The sequence below is a fragment of the Theropithecus gelada genome, chromosome 7b, assembly GCF_003255815.1.
Source record: "Theropithecus gelada isolate Dixy chromosome 7b, Tgel_1.0, whole genome shotgun sequence".
NCBI lineage: Eukaryota > Metazoa > Chordata > Mammalia > Primates > Cercopithecidae > Theropithecus > Theropithecus gelada.
In genome coordinates this window covers 12,317,576-12,340,672 of record NC_037675.1, presented here as the reverse complement: position 1 = coordinate 12,340,672, position 23,097 = coordinate 12,317,576, and positions in this window count along the sequence as shown.

Genomic DNA, 23,097 nt, shown 5'->3' with positions numbered 1-23,097 from the left:
CCTGTGTGGCAGGATGGGACCTGCAGCCCACCGTGCCCAAGCCTCCCCCTGCCCCCCGCCACCCTGCTCCTGCATAGCCCAAGCCTCCTCAACAAGTGCCCGGTGCCTGGTCCCAACAACCGCCCAAGGACTGAGGAGTGCAGGCACACCGCACGGGACTGGAGGGCAGCTCCACCTGCGGCCCTGGTGTGGGATCCACTAGGTGAAGCCAGCTGGACTCCTGGGTCTAGTGGGGACTTGGAGAACCTTTATGTCTAGCTAAGGGATTGTAAATACACCAATCAGTACTCTGTATCTAGCTCAAGGTTTGTAAATACACCAATCAGTACTTTGTATCCAGCTAACCTAGTGGGGACTTTGAGAATTTTTCTGTCTGGCACTCTGTCTAGCTCAGGGATTGTAAATACACCAATCAATACTCTATCTAGTTAAACTAGCGGGGACTTGGAGAACTTTTCTGTGTGGCACTCTGTGTCTAGCTCAGGGATTGTAAATGCACCAATCAGCACTCTGTCATCAAAATGGACCAATCAGCTCTCTCTAAAATGGACCAATCAGCTCATCTGTAAGATGGACTAATCAGCAGGATGTGGGTGGGGTCAGATAAGGGAATAAAAGCAGGCTGCCTGTGCCAGCAGTGGTAACCCGCTGGGGTCCTCTTCCACACTGGAAGCTTTGTGCTTTTGCTCTTTACAATAAATTTTGCTGCTGCTCACTCTTTGGATCCACGCCACCTTTATGAGCTGTAACACTCACTGCAAAGGTCCGCAGCTTCACTTTTGAAGTCAGAGAGACCACGAACCCACCAGAAGGAAGAAACTGTGGACACATCTGAACATCTGAAGGAACAAACTCCGGACACACCATCTTTAAGAACCATAACACTCACCGCAAGCATCCGTGGCTTAATTCTTGACGTCAGCGAGACCAAGAACCCACCAATTCCAGATACATTTTGGTGACTCAGATGGGACTTTCACCTATCACCATGCAATGAGACTTTTGCCTATCGCCAAGCAGTGGGACATAGACTATTGCTGAGTGGTGAGCACCAATGGACCCCTTTTGCTTGCTATTCTGTCCTGTTTTTCCTTAGATTTGAGGGCTAAATACCGGGCACCTGTTGGCCAGTTAAAAGCGACTAGCACAGCTGCCAGGCTGAAGACATGGGTGTCAGGCTTTCTGGGAAAGGGCTCTCTAACAACCCCCGACTTCGGAGTTGGAAGCGTTGGTTTGCCTGGAACCAGTTTCCACTTTTCCTTTACTTCTGAGCTGAGCTGAGGGTCGACAGAGAAGAAAGCCATGCAGCTCCAGGGTCCCGACAAGTTGGTTGACCCTGCGGCCATGAGCGGAACTCTCAAAGGCATGTCACCCAAGCGAGACTCGCCCATCTATCCTATTTATCCTGACCCCTGCCCCCGGGTCCTAATGCCTGCCAGACAAAGTTCCTCTGGCCTCTCTTCTCCGAGGCCAGCCCCGCTTGTATAAACCTTACTCCCTGCTTCTGGCACTTTTCTAGTTTCTCCTATAAGAATGACTTCTAGTATAAACTCCAGGACTCTGTTACCTTCTTTAGACACCCTGGCTCACCAATCAGAAAGACATAATTTTTGCCCAAAGCCCCATCGTAGCAGGGACTACCTGGAATTTTAGGATCCTTCCTCAGACTAGCTGGCCTAACCAAAGCTATTCCTGAAGCTAGGATATGTGGAGCCTCAGAAATTTTATCCTTCCTATTCATATAAGTGAGGACAAAAGGTGTCACTATTCCAACCCTGGAGATCCCTTCCCTCCCTCGGGGTATGGCCCTCCACTTCATTTTGGGGGCATGACATCTTTATAGGACAGGGGTAAAGTCCCAATACTAACAGGAGAATGCTTAGGGCTCTAACAGGTTTTTGAGAATGCATCGGTAAGAGCTACTAAATTCGATTTTTCTTGGTCCTCCTTGTGGTCTAGGAGGACAGGCAAGGGTGCAGGTTTTCGAGAATGCGTAGGTAAGGGCCACTAAAATCTGACCTTCCTCGGTCCTCCATGCAGTCTGGAAAGAAAACTAGTATTTCTGCTACTGCATTGGTGAGCACAACTATTCCAATCAGCAGGGTCCAGGGACCGTTGCAGGTTCTTGGGCCGGGGAGAAACAAAACAAACCAAAACCATGGGCGGTTTTATCTTTCAGATACGAAACAGGCATCAACAGGCTCACCCTTGAAACACATCCTAAGCCATTGGGACCAATTTGACCCACAAACCCTGAAAAAGAGGTGGCTCTCTTTTTTTTTTGCACTGTGTCTTGACCACAATATTCTCTCCCTGATGGGGAAAAATGGCCACCTGAGGGAAGTACAAATTACAATACTATCCTGCAGCTTGACCTTTTTCGTAAGAGGGAAGGCAAATGGAGTGAAACACCTTATGTCCAAGCTTTCTTTTCATTGAAGAATACACAACTGTGCAAAGCTTGTAATTTACATCCCACAGGAGGACCACTCAGCTTACCCCCATATCCTAGCCTCCCTATAGCTCCCCTTCCTATTAATTATAATCCTCCTCTAATCTCCCCTACCCAGAAGGAAATAAGCAAAGAAATCTCCAAAGGACCACAAAACCTCCCAGGCTGTCGGTTATGTCCCCTTCAAGCTGTAGGGGGAGGGGAAATTTGGCCCAACCCAGGTACATGTCCCCTTCTCACTCTCTGATTTAAAGCAGATCAAGGCAGACCTGGGGAAGTTTTCAGATGATCCTGATAGGTACATAGATGTCCTACAAGGTCTAGGGCAAACCTTCGACCTCACTTGGAGAGATGTCATGCTATTGTTAGATCAAACTCTGGCCTTTAATGAAAAGAATGCGGCTTTGGCTGCAGCCTGAGAGTTTGGAGATACCTGGTATCTTAGTCAAGTAAATGATAGAATGACAGCCGAAAAAAGGGACAAATTCCCTACTGGTCAGCAAGCTGTCCCCAGTATGGATCCCCACTGGGACCTTGACTCAGATCATGGGGCCTGGAGTTATAAACATCTGTTGACCTGTGTTCTAGAAGGACTAAGGAGAATTAGGAAAAAACCATGAATTATTCGATGATGTCCACCATAACTCAGAGAAAGGAAGAAAATCCTCCTGCCTTCCTTGAGTGGCTACAGGAGGTCTTAAAAAAATATACTCCCCTGTCACCCGAATCACTCGAGGGTCAATTGATTCTAAAAGATATGTTTATTACCCAATCAGCCACAGATATCAGGAGAAAGCTCCAAAAGCAAGCCCTGGGCTCTAAACAAAATTTAGATGCATTATTAAACCTGGCAACCTTGGTGTTCTATAATAGGGACCAAGAGGAACAGGCCCAAAAGGAAAAGAGAGATCAGAGAAAGGCCACAGACATGGCCCTCAGACAAACCAACCTTGGTGGTTCAGCGAGGACAGAAAATGGAGCAGGCCAATCACCCAGTAGGGCTTGTTATCAGTATGATTTACTAGGACACTTTAAAAAAGATTGTCCAATGAGAAACAAGCTGCCCCCTTGTCCATGTCCGCTATGCTGAGGCAATCACTGGAAGGTGCACTGCCCCAGAGGATGAAGTTTCTCTGGGTCAAAAGCCCCCAACCAGATGATCCAACAACAGGGCAGAGGGTGCCCAGGGCAAGCGCCAGCTCATGTCATTACCCTCACTGAGCCCCGGGTACATCTAACCATCAAGGGCCAGGAAATTGACTTCCTCCTGGATACTGGTGCAGCCTTCTCAGTGTTAATCTATGTCCTGGACAACTGTCCTCATCCGTTACCATCTGAGGAATCCTGGGACAGCCTGTAACCAGTATTTATCCCACCTCCTCAGCTGTAATTGGGAGACTTTGCTGTTTTCACATGCCTTTCTTGTTATGCCTGAAAGTCCCACACCCTTATTAGTGAGGGACATATTAGCCAGAGTTGGAGCTATTATCTGCATGAATATGGGGAACAAGTTACCCACTTGTTGTCCCCTACCTGAGGAGGGAATCAACCCTGAAGTCTGGGCATTGGAAGGACAATTTGGAAGGGCAAAAAATGCCCGCCCCGTCCAAATCAGGTTAAAAGATCCCAATACTTTTCCTTATCAAAGGCAATATCCCTTAAGGCCTGAAGCTCATAAAGGATTGCAGGATATTGTTAAACATTTAAAAGCTCAAGGCTTAGTAAGGAAATGCAGCAGTCCCTGCAACACTCCAATTCTAGGAGTACAAAGACCGAATGGTGAGTGGAGACTAGTGCAAGATCTTAGACTCATCAATGAGGCAGTAATTCCTCTATATCCAGTTGTACCCAACCCCTATATCTTGCTCTCTCAAATACCAGAGGAAGCAGGATGGTTCACTGTTCTGGACCTCAAGGATGCCTTTTTCTGTATTCTTCTGCACTCTGATTCCCAGTTTCTCTTTGCCTTTGAGGATCCCACAGACCACACATCCCAACTTACATGGACAGTCTTGCCCCAAGGGTTTAGGGATAGCCCTCATCTGTTTGGTCAGGCACTGGCCCAAGATCTAGGCCACTTCTCAAGTCCAGGCACTCTGGTCCTTCAGTATTTGGATAATTTACTTTTGCCTACCAGTTTAGAAGCCTCATGCCAGCAGGCTACTCTAGATCCCTTGAACTTTATAGCTAATCAAGGGTACAAGGTGTCTAGGTCGAAGGCCCAGCTTTGCCTATAGTAGGTCAAATATCTAAGCCTAATCTTAGCCCAGAGGGACTAGGGCCCTCAGCAAGGAACGAATACAGCCTATACTGGCTTATCTTCACCCTAAGACATTAAAACACTTGTGGGGTTCCTTGGAATTACCAGCTTTTGCCAACTATGGATTCCTGGATACAGCAAGATAGCTAGGCCCTTCTATACTCTAATCAAGGAAACCCAGAGGGCAAATACTCATCTAGTAGAATGGGAACCAGAGGCAGAAACAGCCTTCAAAACTTTAAAGCAGGCCCTAGTACAAGCTCCAGCTTTAAACCTTCCCACAGGACTAAACTTCTCTCTATATGTCACAGAGAGAGCAGGTATAGCTCTTGGAGTCCTTACTCAGATTCGTGGGAGAACCCCACAACCAGTGGCCTATCTAAGTAAGGAAATTGATGTAGTAGCAAAAGGCTGGCCTCACTGTTTCCGGGTAGTTGTGGCAGTGGCTGTCTTAGTGTCAGAGGCTATCAAGATAATACAAGGAAAGGATCTCACTGTCTGGACTACTCATGATGTAAATGGCATACTAGGTGCCAAAAGAAGTTTACGGCTACCAGACAACCGCCTACTTAGATACCAGGCGCTACTCCTTGAGGGACTGGTGCTTCAAATACGCACGTGCATGGCCCTCAACCCTGCTACTTTTCTCCCAGAGGATGGGGAACCAATCAAGCATGACTGCCACCAAATTATAGTCCAGAATTATGCTGCCCAAGAGGATCTCTTAGAAGTCCCCTTAGCTAATCCTGACCTTAACCTATATACTGATGGAAGTTCATTTGTGGAGAATGGGATACGAAGGGCAGGTTACAACATAGTGTGAGAGGATTCTTCAGCCTCTGTGGCACTGGTCAAAGGAAGGCAAGACCCCCTGAATGCAGAGCCAGACCCTGCCAGGGGCTTCCCTCAAGGGAAAACCCAGCCATCCCCTCATGCACTTGGTTCTCTTCACCACCACACTATGATGTTTGTTGGGTCACATCAGCTAAGGCAACAAAAATAAAAAGGAAGGACTGTTCTTTATGCAGATTTTCTCTAAAAGGGCAAGGAATAAACCTTTTGCTCCAACTCTAAACTTACCTCAACTAACAATTTAAGTTCGGCATAAATCCTGGGAGGTTTGAAAGGCATTTTTCATGTCTAGCAGTAAGGTACATTTCAAGAGATTACACAGTTAGTACTGAGATAGAAAAATGTTCCCAGCAGTGCAAATGAAGAAAAGTGTGTGTGATTTGTGCTTAAGTCTGCATGCCATGTCTAAGATGCGTATCATGTATTTACTCTAAGGAACTCAGGGCAATCATTTTTTACTTTAGAAGAAAATACTGATATTTCATCCTGTTTCTAATATTACTAAACACTTCACATGTCACAGTTAGGGAAAAAATGTTAAAAAACAAGTTGCACTCTGAGGACTCTGAGATAAACCAAAAATAAAAGGGTCACACTGACTGGCTCTGTTCCCACAAATAATAAACTTTTGAATATTTCCCATTAAGTCAGTTGCAATCATCATGTAAGATAGTTGCTGTTTTTCCACTATGAACAGACTAATATAAATTTAATAACCTTGGGAATTCCACTTTTTGTTTTCTTTAACTACTTGTTTTTTTTAGTTGGGGATGGAGGCTTTCAGTCCTTCAGCAGTCTTTCTCTCTTACTCATACTGATGTCTTGATGTTTCTTTCTCTGAGTCTTCCTTTTTTAGTTATTCCTGGAGGTTCCATTGAGACAACCCAACTGAGTGTAACCTGTAACAATTTATTCTCTTTCCTATCAGAATATACAATTGGGTACTTGTGATTTATAAAATATAAGCAAGCCCAAAAGCTCATTTAATTAGGCTGTACACACTTGCTATTAAAAAATAAGGAATATGCTTCACAAGTAAAAATGATATCTACAAAGTCCTCCCAGTAAAAGTGGTCTGATACTAGCTCTAGGCTTATGAAATTTACTTAAGAAGAGAAAGAATGTCATTACCTGCAAGCCTAGAAAATAAACAAACAGAAAGGACATCCTATGAGTTTACATGTATGGCAGGTGCACCCTACAGAGGTTTCTAAGATAGTTCTTGGTTCTTAATCTCAATAGAGCTAATAAGGACAGTAAGATACTTCCAACACATAAAAGTAAATTACAAACCCAGGGTCTTTAAAAAATTCCAGTCAGAAATTAATGTTTCAGTTTAACATCACGTGTCCCTACTTTTGTTAATTATACAAATAATGTATTTAAGTACTAATATCTCTTATGACACCTACAAAAATAAACTATTTTTAAAACAAAAATTAATGACACAAAAATCAGAAAATTTATTAGCAACTTATGTGGCCAAATCCACATTTGATGGCAGGATATTGACTAGGAGAGGGAATTATAGAAGTGAAAAATGATACTTGTACCACTTCTAATATGACTAAGACCCTCACAAACCCTAGACCATAAGCTTTGTACCTGAGATAAGACAGGTACAGCAGGTTCATCCTAACTTGGTATGAACCTCAAATAATGAAAGCTTCACTCATTCCCACACATCTGAACTCCTTTACAAAAGCATTTATATTCTTGATCTTTGCTGTGCTGATGTCTGAAAGTATGTCTTGACATTTGTAAATATAATAGTGTTAGACAGCAGTTGTTTTTGCCTTGAACAGACAAATGTTACTTGGCAACCTTGGTATTTTTGCTTTTTTCTCCTTTAATTTCTGATTGCATTTTTTAAAATTTGGTAATATAGTCCTTTTGGAGTCTGACTCCCTTATGCTCATTTCCTTTATAAATGTTTCTGTCTCCGAGTCTTCCTTTGACAATCCACAATTACAAGCTCAAGTATTTCTTAAATGACTAAATGAAAACCCACCACTTATCCACAGTCTAAAATAGTTACCTAAAGTAATTTCAGATTACACTATTTTTTATAATGGAAGACCTTTATTTTTCTGATTAAAAACATCATGCAAGTACATTTTTAATTAGAGAACAAAAAAAGTATAAAAAGACTGTAAACAACCAACCAGAAAAAACTTTACTAATATATAATCAGTGGTGTGTGGGTGTGTGTGTGTATTTAGCATAAATGTACGGGTGTACATTTATGTTGTGTTTACATTTTTACCAAATAGGTTATTCTTTTGTTCTCTACCATAATCCTGCTTTGTCTTTTTTTGTTTGTTTGTTTTTTGAGATGGAGTCTTGCTCTGCTGCCCAGGCCGGAGCGCAGTGGCGCAATCTCGGCTCGCTGCAAGCTCTGCCTCCCAGGTTCATGTCATTCTCCTGCCTCAGCCTCCCGAGTAGCTGGGACTACAGGCGCCCGCCCCCACACCTGGCTAATTTTTTTTGTATTTTTATTAGAGACTGAGTTTCACCTTGTTAGCCAGTATGGTCTTGATCTCCTGACCTGGTGATCTGCCCGCCATGGCCTCCCACAGTGCTAGGATTAATCCTGTTTTATTAAAACTTAATTAGGAGGTATGATACCTTACCTTTTAAAAACTCAACCAGGCAGAATAATTTTGTAGATTATACACCAGAAGATAACCCTTAAATGCAAATCCTAGAGGAATGGATAGATACAGTTGTAAAAGTTCCAAAATGAAAGTGACCATTAGATGTTTAGGAAAATCACTTTTTATAATAACTGCTGGCAGGGGTGTAACTGGACACAACAAGTTATGAAGGGTAATTTGATAGCATATTTTTAAAAGCCTTCAACATGGGAAGAGCTATCAACTTAATTCTAAATCCAGGATATGTTCAGGCTTCTTCAAGGATGTTTGTGATAGCCTAAAAATTCACATGAGAAAAATATTTTTAAAAATATCCAACAAATGGCTATTATTAATTCTTACGCATCTGAAACTTCGTTCCCACTCCTTATTTTTAAGCTATAGTTCAAAAAAAAAAAAAGAGAATTGCTGAGAAAGTATTTCCAGAGTTAAAGCATTTGAAACATAGTCTCGAACTGTCCTGCGTAAAGGTTGTACTAATGTATATAATTATGAAATACTATGCTTCCCTATCTTTGCCTTCATGGTATTAGAAATTTCTTTTACACAGTTATATTAAATCTGTCTAAATAAATTATGATATGAATTTTTAATGCTGGTATTTGGCCACATTGGAAAAAAATTAAAATATATGTATGTCTGGTTTCATTTACAAGTATATTATCAATGTTTATTATAAATAAGTTCTCATACATGGCAGCGTTAGCACTCAAAAATACCTTAGTATTCAAGATTTTATACTTCTGAATATACTTACAGAAATTCCAACATTTTTACTAAAAAATAGTTATAGCTACTGATAAGCATATTAAGTCACTGTGACTATCATTTAAGGAAACAATTATATTTGGAAATAGAAGTTTTAATCAAAACCACATGTGCAAATTTGCTAGCTATTCTTTCCTACTGTGTCCACTGATTGCCACTTGAGTTTTAGCTCTGATATATATTAGGCCTATGTATATTGCATGTATAAATATACAAAATCATAGTCGTGGTAAAACCAAGTCAATCTTGAATTTTGATTTTCTAGGGATTAAGCTGTGGGGTCCACATTTGTGCTAAAGGTCACGCGAGTTATGGGATTGAGTAATAAATATTAACTCAATTTCCTGGTTGTTTCTCTTGTACTAAAGAGCTGTTGATAACTGGGCAATACAGCGGCACCTTAGAGCTCTAATATTTCAGTAAGCCATGGTCCCTGCTCGCTCATCCTATGCTAACACGCACAATACACTTTAAAATGAACCAGATGTGGAGTGCTTGGCGAGGGGCTTGTGCAGAGACTGCACATAGTGGAGGTTTGCTTCAGGGAGTGCCTTACAGTATTACAAGTGGCCAATTAATTTCCTTACAGCATTATGCAAAATACTATGAAATACCAGGAAATCGGTTGGTTTTCTCTCCCTGTAATACTATGTTCACACATTTTATGAAACACGGCTTTAATAATAAAAAAAAAAAATGACAACGTAACAGTGGAGGTCAGTAAGGTTATCCACATCGTACTGGGGTCATTCCGAATCCACGTTAGGCATTAATGTGGCCCATGTCATGGAGTGATGTGTGTTAGTGAGCACTAGGAGAAGCATGGCAGGATGAAGAGTTTGCAATGTCTTTGTTTACCCACTGGTACTTGTAATCTTTTCAAAGCCCTGTAAGTGTTTTCCTAAAAATACAAATAAAGTCACAAATTGAAATGTGAGAATTCCAGAGACACACCAAGAGGGTAAAGTAGTCACACTTGACTTCTAGGTGCCTTGTGTTGATTAATTAGCAGAAAAACAAATAAAACCTGATGATTGAGGAACACATAGGTTGCAACTTGAATGAAACAGAGGGCATTCCTGTTTTGAAAAAACAAAATAGAGATTTATGCTCTTAAGTGATAGAACTTTTGAAACAATTTTTACTAGTATTCTTTTTGAAAAAAAGCTTCTCTTTTATTTTGTCTCCATTTTATCTTTCCTGTGTGGCAAGTTTTCAATAAGGAATAAATTCTTCCCTTCTAGGTTTTGCAGAATATCCTTCCTTACTTTTTTATGTGTCTTTTAATTTTTCCCAGCAACGTGGTATTTTGATATAAGTATACATTGTGTAGTGACTCCCACAGTCAAATGAATTAGCATATCATCTGACATACCGTGTGTGTGTGTGTGTGTGTGTGTGTGTGTGTGTGTGTGTGAAGAACACTAAAAGTTGATTCCTTTTAGCAAATTTCAAGTATTTGCAACAACATAGATTAACTTAGAGGGCATTATGCTAAGTGAAATAAGCCAGGCACAGAAAGACAAATATTGCATGATCTCATGAATATGTAGAACCTAAAAACGTTTAACTTAGAGAAAGAGCATAGAATGATAATTGGCAGGTGCTGAGGGGCAGGGGGAAAGGGATGTTGTTGAGCACAGGCTTTCAGTTAAACCATGAATAAATTCTAAAGAGCTAACTGCAGCATGGTTACTATAGTGAATAATGATGTGTTAGATGCTTCATGGGTTTAGAGATAGTGTTCATTCCTGCTTCCTATTCACAGGGGTTAGAAAGTCTCTTGAATAGCACACACACACACGTGCGCGCGCACACACACACTATTTGCTCTCTTATCTTTACCTGACATTGATTTGGAAAACACTAGACATATTGTTTGCTCTTATGTGTTCTATAAAATAAACCAAGTGAGATTTCTTAAATTGTATTGACTAATATGAAGGTCTCCACTCTCAAAGGTAAGCTGCTAAGTCTGACATCCAAGATGCTCAGGATGAAGCCCTTAGGTGTTTCCAGAGTTGACTCTCATCACCTGGCAGATCATGTACCTGGGTCATCTACACCATAGCTCCTCTGCCACTCCTTCCCCTGTTTTGGTACAGTCGGTCTGGAAAGCCTTGATTCCTTCTGCCACAACACTTCTATGAAGCTTGCGCTTCTCAGGAGCTCCAGACTAATACCCCCAACTGCACACCTCATGTGCCAAAGCACCTCACCCTTGATGAAAATTGTAACCCTCCCCCGAAATCTGAGTGCACTTATCCATTCTCTGATCGCTTACATTGGTCCCCATGATCTGGTCCTGCCTCTCCCTACAGGGGCCCTCCCTGCCACTTGTCCAGCCATTCTACCCTCCAGGCCTGCTGACATTCTGGATGTTCTTAGAATAGATCTCTTGCTAGAGATGTCTGTGTTTCTGCTCTGCCAGGGAATTTGCCCGTCCTCAAAGTCCGTGTGATGGGAAATGCGTGGCTATCTATCCCACTGTCCTCCGGGACTTAACCTGTTCTTGATGCGTGGACTGAGCTTCCAACTCTACTTCGTATCTCACCTGGGACACAACATGCCTTTGTTTGCATATTTCCATTATCCTCTGGAAAGTGATCTCTGCAGGAGCAGACCATGTCTTATTCACCTTTGTACTTCAGCCTCAAACCCAATGCTGTCACTTACTTAGAAGATAATCCAACAGGATACATACAGTCTTTCTTTCACCCTGTAATCTAAATTAATCTTTCCTTTAGGCTCAAAGATGTGAGTCTGAGATCCTTAATATTCTCTGCACAACTGCCTTATATTAGACTTTACTGCATGCATGTTGGCTAAGAGAATATCAAACTCTCGTAAAGCTTAGCATAATATGTTGCATCTAGGAAGCACTCACCTGCAAAGTAGTGGACTAAATAGCAAGCACTGCATCAAACCATGGTTTTGCATAGTAAAGAGAATAAAAATTGAAAAACCGCATCTTGTAAATGTATTATAAACATTGATTAGTGATTAATTAAATATTTAATAACTCAATGATTAAACTATTAATTTGTACTAAAATGCTTTATGAATTCTCTTTATGATAGGATGTTATTAGAGTGCTCCCAGAATTTATTTGGAAAATACTATTTATTTTCAAATAGAAAACTTGAAGCTGCCTATCATCATTCATTTACCCAAGTTTTGGGTTTCTGTTAAGTGCCAGGATCTCTGCCAGACACTGGGAAACAGCAGTAAATAATTTAGACTCAGACCTTCTCCTAGGTCCAGGGAGACTGATTAGAAAACCAGGACATTAAAAGAGCATGCAGACTGATTAATGAAAGCAGAAAAAAGCAGAACCTAGCCTTGGGTGGTCACGGCAGGCATCGTCCAAGTAGAAGTGGTATTAAATCCTTGAACTATAACAGGAAAATATCTTACTCTTGGGGGAAAAAAGCCAACTTTGGAGAAGTCCTAATCTCCAAGGTGACTGGGCCAACCTACATATGCTTCTGTGTGACTTTACAGCCCTTAAAGTAAGTCTAATCAGAGCAAACATGCGACAACAAATTAACTCCTCATGTATGAGCCTGCTTGACTTCAGATGTTTTTGGGGTGAGTTTTTGTAGCACAATTACCTTTATACTTTGAAGAAACTAAAGGAAAAAAATCATATTTAAGAAATGCCATCTTCAATAAAATAGTATTAACATTTAAATCATTAGGGGATAAACACATAATAAATATTTTTGCATGCTTTATTTCACCTGAATATTACAGCTCCATTTTACCGTTTCAAAAATACTCTTTCATAAGACGTAGGCCTTTCCAATCCCAAAGCCAATGCCTTCAGTTTGCATACTATACTATCTCCTTCTAGTTAATGGGAATTGTGATTTGCCCTCTCTCATTAAATGCACGCTCAAGAATCAATAGTGCTAGCAAAAAAGGTCTAGATGTTTATGTATTTAATATTTAAATAGAATATTAAAATGAGGCCTAAAAATTTTAAGACTTAAAATTTATAATTGGTTAACTCGATTTACATAGTCTTAATCTCAAATGTTTGCAATAAAAAACTCAAACTAGGAATACATACTACCTAGATGCAATTAAAGCTTGAAAACTTTAGCTGTGTTAATCCAGAAAGCAAAGAGGATTCAAGCTGTGAAACAGAAGGAAAGGATATTAACACAGGTAATGATAAGTCTAGGGACAGGAGGCAAATGTTGACAAGGAAGACTTCCTTTCACTTTCCAGTAAGATTTCACACACTCTAAGCAAAGAGTAAGTGATATATGCCTTCTATAAATAGTAATCTTAAAATTTAGCCTGTTGCTTTGGTCATAGATTTATGCTAATTTTTGCATAATCTGAAGGTGATGAACACTTTATTCAAGCTTGCTAACGTTTCATCTGTCCATTTATAAACTCTCTAAGTTTTAAAAGAGCATCTTTTAAAATGACTAGACAATGCTTCTTCCCAAGCCTTTCCAAGGCTAATTGAAAAAATGAAACCCATCATTTCTTCCTCAGAATATGTTTCTCCCCACAATTGGGCTAAACATGGTAGACCACATTTGCTGTCACACAGACCCTTGCTTGCAAGTCATGAGTGGTTCCTATTTTCTTCCTTCCCCCAGTGCCCACTTGGCCGTGAAATCTGGCAGACATAACTTTGCAGTACTCCAATACCCACCAGCTGCCCCCTGGCTCAGGCAGCACCGTCATCATTGCTTGCATCCCTAGGGGAGAGCTTGATCATTTTTCGTGTTTCTCTGGATCTCCGGAAGGAAGGGACCCTCTAAACACTCAAGCTGTCTCCACCCCTTTACTACACTTTTGCGGGTACAGAGAGTGACTTTCTTGATTAGTACCTTTGGGAAGACTCACTGGGCTTACATGGCTCAGTCCCAATTTCCTCTCCCGTGGAAGCAAGCTACTCTCCAGGGAACCTTTCAGGTGTGTTCTGCCTCTGCAGGGGATGCCTATGCTGGTCCAGCACTGTGGAGACCGGGCTAAGTCCAACTGATGCTGGTCCTTACCAGCCCACCCACCTGTCTCTCACACAAAACTGTATTCTCCGATGCAATTGTTATTAGGAAGAAAGGTGATTTGTCTAAATTTCCAATATGCCTTCTTGGTTTTGTTTTTTTTCAATTTGTGTTGAACTTAGACATGAAGGTGGGTATTCTTTTATTTATTGGGTACCACCTTAGAAACCCCAAACATCTCTACTTCTGCGAGAAAAATATTCAATATTCTTAAACTTTAACAACCTGAGAGGCACTAACATTATTAAAGAATGCATTCTCGGCCGGGCGCGGTGGCTCACGCCTGTAATCCCAGCATTTTGGGAGGCCGAGGCTGGTGGATCACAAGGTCGGGAGATCGAGACCATCCTGGCTAACATGCTGAAACCCTGTCTCTACTAAAAAAAAATACAAAAAACTAGCCAGGCGCGGTGGCGGGCGCCAGTAGTCCCAGCTATTCTGGAGGCTGCAGCAGGAGAATGGTGTGAACCCGGGAGGCGGAGCTTTCAGTGAGCTGAGATCGTGCCACTGCACTCCAGCCTGGGTGACAGAGACTCCGGTCTCAAAAAAAAAAAAATGCGTTCTATGAAGTCAGTCAGACCAGGGTTTCACTGGAAGCACAATGACTTTGGACAAGTGGCTTGACCTCTTTAAGTGTCAGATTGTCATCTTTAAAATAAAAACCACCCACCACATAGGATTTAATGCAATAAAAGTCACACTGTGTTTAGCACAGTTCGTAGTACATAATAAGCATTCTTTACATGATAACCAATAAATTAAAAATCAGCTTTTTAGTTTAATATTTATGACCTTCCAAAATATATTCCTAATCTATCTATCCAACCTCCTCCCCCACTATTCCTTCACCAAGGCCATTCATTTAGGAACAGCTTATCAAACACCTACTGTGTGTTTTAGTCCCAACAAGCCCTTGAAAATATGGCAAATCAGACACAGTCTCTGTTCTGAAAATGGTTTTTAGTTTGGTAAAGGGAAATACAGAAATAAATGTGTTAGAGCAAGCATTATATATACTTTCTAAATATACATATAGTGTATGTCTGTGTGTGTGTGTGTGTGTATATATATTTGTAAATGGAAGTATCATAATTTTATACTCACAGTAAAGAACAAAGGAGGGTAGAGTTCATGTTAAATTAAACCAGAAGAAGGAAAAAGCAGAGGATGTGATACCTGAACAACATCTTGAAGATGCATAGCATTCTTCAGGTATTCAAAGACATTCTAGCAAATAGCAGAATCAGCAGGCATAGAAACACACCCAGCTTGAGAGTTTGAAGAAATACAAGTAGTTTGTGGTCTCAAATTTTAACATGCAAATGTGTCTCCTGTGGGTCTTGCTTAGTAATGTAGATTTTCAGTATACACAACCAGAAATTCTCACACAGTAGACCTAGGATAGGGCTCTGACTTGACTAGTTTATGGTCATGACTGTATAAATATACATAGTTATGGCCTGGCGCGGTGGTTCACGCCTGTAATCCCAGCACTTTGGGAGGCCGAGGCAGGCAAATCACAAAATCAGGAGTTTGAGACCAGCCTGGCCAACATGGTGAAACCCTGTCTCTACTAAAAATACAAAACATTAGCTGGCCATGGTGGTGGGCACCTGTAATCCCAGCTACTTGGGAGACTGAGGCAGGAGACTCACTTGAACCCAGGAGGCAGAGGTTGCAGTGAGCTGAGATCATGCCACTGCACTCCAGCTTGGGTGACAGTGTGAGATTCCATCTCAATTAAAAAAAAAATATATATATATATATATATATATATGTGTATATATATGTGTGTGTATATATATATATATAATGAGAGAGTAAGTATAATTTACATGCAATACAATGCACACATTTCAAGTGTACTATTCAATGCGTTTTGGAAAATATTAACACACGTAGCCAATGCTCACTCACATAGAATTTTTCTAGCACCTGTATTTTTAACAGCAACTACATAGGTGACACTGGAGTATAAGGTGATGAAGTTCATAGAGAACTTCAGATTGGAGGGGTTGCAGAGGCAGGTTATGGGACCCTGTATGCTCAGCTGAGGAATGTGGAAAGCCCTCCACAACAGTCCAGTGGAAACGCTTTCCAATCACATCTTAGGCAATAAAACCATGCCACAACTGCAGATGGACTACTATGCCATCAGGAAAAGGAATGAGGACTGCCTGTAGGCCTTTGGAGGAAATAACCTCTGAAACATATTATTAAATGGAAAAACAAGGTGAAGGAAAACATTATAGTATAATACTATCCATCTAAGAAAGGAAATAATAAAAATATACACATAGACATATTTTCTTATATTAACATAGTTCAAAAATTGTTTTTCTATAGTAAACCTAAAATATAAATACATATTTTCTTACATTAACAAAAACATTTTTATATCCAACATAAAATAATGAAAGGATAAAAAAATTAATTACTACCTTGAAAGGTAGAGAAACAAGTGAAGGAAACAGGGAAAAACTAGATGTGTCTGAATGTACCTTGTTTTGTAAATTTGACTTTAGAATCATTTAATATTTTGTATAATTATGAAAATGGAGAGCAAAATTGGATATCAGTTTGGTAGTACAATTGCTCAGAAAGAATTTTTTTTTCTTTGAGATGGAGTCTTGCTCTGTTGCCCAGGCTGGAGTACAGTGGCACAATCTCAGCTCACTGCAATCTCCACCTCCCGGGTTTAAGTGATTTTCCTGCCTCAGCCTCCCAAGTAGATGGGATTACAGGTGCCCATCACCACACCCACCTATGGTTTTTTTTGTTTTGTTTTGTTTTGGGATTTTTTTGCATTTTTAGTAGCGATGGGGTTTCACCATGTTGGCCAGGCTGGTCTTGAACTCCTGAGCTCAGGTGATTCTCCCGCCTCAGCCACCTAAAGTGCTAGGATTACAGATGTGAGCCATTGCACCCAGCCCAGAAAGAAATTTGATTGTTTGACTATTCATTCTTAGTGGGATATTCCCTAGGAACCAGGAAAAAAAAAATTAACCTGTTTTCAGAAAACACTGCCAGTGGTAGTATTTATATTATAATTTTGAGACTGTGGAGTGCCCTTCTTTGGATAAAAGAAATGAGAAATGATACTGGTTTCTTCGATAGAGGGGATGTTCAGTGTGGGTGACCCTTGGTCTATTGATGAAGTTAAGAAAAACATCTGTGGTTCTGAATTTGAATTGAAGCATTAGTAGGAATTTATGAAGTATTTTATCTTAGAAACATTTCCTAGCTCAGCTAACTGATAAGCCATAGAAAATCAAGACCAACTAAGTAGCAAAGATTACCCTTCTGTTTTCAAATGAGGTCTTTAAATAGGAAACCAGAGTTCCTTGAGTACACAACTAAGAATAACAAGATCTAAGGGAGGTACATAAATGCGCATATACACACATACACACAATATGAAGACAAAAACAGGGATATAACTATAAGAGATATTTGTAAAATACCAGGAGAGAATATTCTTACCAATTATATGCATATGCCAATAATAGTTGAAGAAATTATAATTTACCAAAATTGACTCAGGTTATTAAAAAAACTTTACCAGATTTTCAAAAAATATATTTTGTGTAGTCAAAACACAGCTATTCAAAACTATAAGGATGTAACTTAAAATATAGATTATTAACCTCCACATGGTTAAAATTGTGAGTAATTTTTATATGCTTCTTGCTTAGAAGCATTTTTTTAATTCTTAAGTATACACATATATATGCAGTCAAAAATGAATAAATCATTAAAAGTTGACTTTTACAATTTTGAAATATACAATACATTAACTGGTCATCAGGTAATTAAAAATAAAAATTGAAAAATAGTAAAACAAAATAATACAAGTTATTTTTAAAAACCAATTTTTAGGATACATTTTGTTCCTTAACTTTCTTGGCTTATATTAATGGTAATTCTACGGTTCTGCTCATGACAGCCTATTCCTGAGAATGACTCAATTTAACTTCTCCTGGAGACTCAAGTGCACTTAAAGTACTATTTGACAAGATTGCCCCACTTCACCCAGAAGATCCGGTTCCCTCTTGGCTTCGGTACCTAGAACACCTCACACAGCCTGCCCTCCCTCTTGCAGGTCTCCCTCCTCCTGTGACTCCTCACCAGTGTGTTCTGTTCCCCCTAAGCTAAAGAAGACACACTCTTCCACCTCCGCTCTTCCTTAACAATGGGATCCTAGCCCAGTGGGCTCACTTGTCCAAACCTCAATTTCTTCAAAAGGGACAGCAACCTGGGGTGAAGCTTAAAGATGGAGTTTTCTGTAAAGCAACTAGCTGCCTTCCTGGCCCAAAGCAGATACAGAATACATTGTAGTTAATTTCATTGTTGGCTGCAAAGGGGCATGGAAGAGCATTTAGCACAGCTCCTCTGACCAGTCTCCCACTGAGCTAAGTGTCACAGAGACTAAAGTAAAGGTCACTGAAAACTATCGAAGCTGGAGAGGACACAGCTTTTCTTAGCACAATGGTGGAACTTCACCCCTTTGAAAGCCAGCAATGCATGGATTGCCATCAAGTGTGTGTGTGTGCGTATATGCCTGTGTGTATAAATACATTATTTATGCCCAAGCATTGAGCTACGATTCCCGTCATCTTTTGCCTGGAATACAGGAGAACACTGGGGGCCAATGATAAGTTTAGTCTACCCACATTAAAAACATTTGACCCTGTCACAGTATCACCCAAATAAAACAACAGGAAAGGCCAGGCCTTTGCCTGCCGTCTCTCTGGAGCTCCAGCCAAGCTGAGAGTGGTAACACAGTGATAAAAAATTGACAGCACGCAACTCAGAAATGATTGTTCAGAGAAAACATCCCTTTCATAATAATCTTATTAGGGGAAGAAAGTATTTTTTTGGTCTCTCCTTTGTGAGGAGCAATTTATTTTTATGGGTAGTGAAAGGAAATAAATTTTCCTAAAATGGTTCCTTGGTGGATCAGGGTCCACACAGCTCATTCTGCATTTATAGATAAGCAAAAGGTCAATTGAATGTTATGTCGTTTATATTGCTGCGTGCTTAGACGTTGCACAGTGCAGCGTGGGGAGAGAGCTGGCTGTCTACTTCAACTCTTCTTCCAGCTATCTTTCCAGACTCGATTGAGGGCAGATTTCTGTGCCAGAGGCTGTCAGAGAAAACCCCTATCAATCACCTGTCATAAGGCATTTGTTTTGCTGGTGGAATTTAATTCACTGTAGGAGATTAGAATGTGCTGCTTTTGTCACCATGCAAAATATACAGATAATTTTTGGGGCACACACTTCACAGGTTCCAAAGGAATGGCATATGTGCCTGTGAATGATGGCTTGGTCCTGCGCTGCTGAGGCTGTGTCAACAGTTCCTTAAGCTTTAAGCAGGGACATGTTGGGAGACAATGGAGAGAATGGGGGTCTACTACCCATTCTAGGAAAGAGACAGAGGGTTGTCAAACTCCATTCTTCTCCAGACACCCACAGTGTAAAATCACAGTTAGCTGTCATGTAGGAGTTTCCTCGCTTTCCTGACCACATGGCTCATTTATTTAACAAATATTTAACTAGTAGATGGCATGCACAAGACTCTACATGCCAGACCCAGAGAGGACCCTGCCCTTGAAATGTTTAATTTCTAATGCAGGAGGGAGGATTAATTCAATAAGTGTGGAATGTCTTTTGTATGCTCACTTCGAGACTCTAGCAGGAAAAGCAGCAAGAAAGGTCCTTAATTCTGAGCGAGCACCTAGGACGGCCCAAACAATATACAGTAACAGGCATCTGCACAAGATTTTTTCATTTTATCTTTATAAATATTCATTTCTTCAGGTAAGAAAAACAAGACTCAAAGATATTTTGGCCACAAGAGGCTATATCAGGATCTAAACCTAGATCGTCATATTTCAAATTCAAGGGTACCTTTTTGTACCCCATGCTGCATTCAAAAGTAAAGTGAAAAAAATAGGCATAGCATTTCTACGGACGGGAGGCTGCCAGTGAGTGTTAGGGGGAGGTGGAGTTAGGAGGTAGGTGTGGATGGCGGAGGAGGGGTGGGTGTGCACAGTGGGGAGTGGAAGGGATGTGGTGGGAGGTGGGATAGGGATGGGGTAGGAGGCAGGGCTGGGGCTGGGCATGCTCGGAGAGAGTTTAGAGGATGCAGCCGTTGAGTGCTAAAAAGTCACAGGATATAAAGGCAAACAGGTAGGTTCTGAGGATAAGGAAAGTGTAGGGCTGCTCTATTGGACAGCAGTGACCCTCTCTGCACCCAGCCAGTGTTCTTTTTTGAGTTGTAGTCTCGCTCTGTCACCCAGGCTGGAGTGCAATGGCACAATATTGGCTCACTGCAACCTCCACCTCTCGGGTTCAAGTGATTCTCCTGCCTCAGTCTCTTGAGTAGCTGGGATTACAGGCATCCACCACCACACATGGCTAATTTTTGTATTTTTAGTAGAGACGGGGTTTCAACATGTTGGCCAGGCTGCTCTCGAACTCCTGACCTTGTGATTCGCCTGCCTCGGCCTCCCAAAGTGCTGGGATTACAGGTGTGAGCCACTGCGACCGACTGCCAGTGTTCTTTTAATGTGGCAAAGAAACTAATGAAAGAGAGTACTTCTCTCCCTCCCCCTGAGCCAGCCCAGATCCTGGGAGGAGCACAGGGGTGACAGGTGCCGCAGGACAGAAGGGCATGGCTATCAGCTCTGACCACTCCCAGCTCCTGAGCTCTCTCCATGATCCCTGTGCTTGTACCTCCCCATTCCTCCCTGCCCATCTCTCCAACTCCTACCTTGGGCCCCTGCAGCAGCCCTTTGCCCCTCTGCCCCTCACACTTTGTTCACCTCTCCCCAGGTGACCTTCCAAACTCTCTTCAGTCCTGACCTCTCCCTCCAGACCTTCTGAAATGTCATCTCTGACTCTGAGTCACTGCTGTGAGTCCTCCTCCTGTTTCCACAGCTTAGTTCAAATCCAAATTTCATATTACCTGGACTACAGTGGTCTCTTACTAGCTTCTCCTTCTGGTTCATTCTTCAAGTCCATGCAAGGGCGTTGAAACTGTCCATGTGCATTGTGTATTTCCCTTATTGTTCTGTGAGGTCTTCTAGAGAGAGACCCCATGTGGTTCATATTTGCAATTCAAGCATCTAGCACTATAAGCTCTCAATGATGCCTGTGAGATAAATACTTTGTCCTGTGCTCTCAGCCTGTCCTGCACACAGCTGCAAATTCTTTTTTTTTAACACACTGCTAGAAAATCCAATGGCTACCCATTACAGAGAGTTTAGAGCTTAAATTCCATAGCCTTCCATTTGTAGACACTCACAAACTATTCCTGGTGAACCCTTGCAGTCCTATCTTCTACAACTTTCCAAAAGTAATTTTTTATACCAGCAAATTCTGTCCCACCCCTGCCCCATCATACCTCTACTTTTCTCTTTTTTTCTTTTCTTTTCTTTTTTTTTGAGATGGAGTCCTGTTCTGTCGCCCAGGCAGGAATGCAGTGGCTTGATCTCGGCTCACTACAACCTCCGCCTCCGGGGTTCAAGCCATTCTCCTGCCTCAGTCTCCTGAGTAGCTGGGACTACAAGCACACATCACCACGCCCAGCTAATTTTTGTATTTTTAGTAGAGGCGGGGTTTCAGCATGTTGGCCAGGCTGGTCTTGAACTCCCAACCTCAGGTGATCCTCCCACCTCAGCCTTCCAAAGTGCTGGGATTACAGGCGTGAGCCACTGCGCCTGGCCCATACCTCTGCTTTCTTGCCTTCATTCTCTATGTCTTCTCCTCTTTTCTTCCTAATTCAATTTGTACCTCATTCCCAAGTCTTTATAGATTTCTGTAGCCTTAAGTCATTGCTCCCCTTCCTGAACTCTGTTGCCACTGAGGTCTAAAACACTCACACATCTTTCACCAGTTGCCTTTTCCCTTAAAGCATCCTCTATGGGACTCAGGCTTTTCTCTGTCATTAGACTGTAAACACTTGTGAGGACCAGGCCCCTGGTCCACATGATCTTTGCATTTCCAGTGTGCTCTGCAGAAGGCTGAATAAAGCTGTTATTCTATTATTACCTCCCAGAACTTACAAATCAGAGTCATTCAAAATGCACCCTTTCTTTCTTGCATGAGTCAGATTCCGATCATTATTCAACAAGCTTTTGTGAGTCTTCTGAGCTGGCCATGTCTCCAGGGCACACACCTCCTCTGACTAGCAAACTTTGCTGGTGTATGGCATTGCAACAGCAGGGTCAGTCAGGGACTCCAATTCCATTACAGTGCTTGATATCTATAATGGGAACCACTTGTTGTTTTTGAGCAAATTTTTAAAAGTAGCCTTTTTGTCATCCAAAGAAGTTGCTGAGTCAGCAATTGGTTCACTTTCCATTTATGTCATTTCACTTCATATTAAAACTCATTTTATACTTTGATATGCGATGTCCCAGATAGTAAGTGGTCTCTGCTAGAATATGCTGCCTGATGGATGGTACACTGACTTTCTCAGCTTAATTAAATATCTACCTCGAGGGATTAGAGCCAAGCAGCCGCTGAAGCTTGAAATCCTACCCACCTGCTTCTGCATACTTTATGCACCTGAATGGCCAGACTGAAATGCCTCAAAGAAAGAAGGCTGTTGTTGTAAAAAGAGGTTGCATTACCTGCCCATCCAGTGGAATGGATTTTCATCATGCTGGAAATCTTAAGCTGGGTGAGACCTTAGGATCCTTGCAAGGGGAGAAAGGTGAATGGGAAGTTCCACTGACTTTGCAAACTAATCTCCTCCCTGAACACTAATACTAGGGCAAACCCTCTGCTTCTTAACTATTTTAAAAATAAATCCAGGAATTATGAAAGAGAATGGAATTTCAATCTCAGCCTCTTTTAACTCTTCGGACACCTGCACAATTCCTCCCAGACAATAACCTTGTGTTTCAGAGTCTCACACTAGTATCAGTTGTTCTTAAGTCCAAGATTTCCAGATGCATATAAAGTGCTAATGCTAGTAAATCAGTCCTGCTATTGCCCACATTTCTCTAGCAGTGAGAAGAAGACAGCAGAGAGAGGAAACAGCTGAACATCCAGGGGTCCATGACAC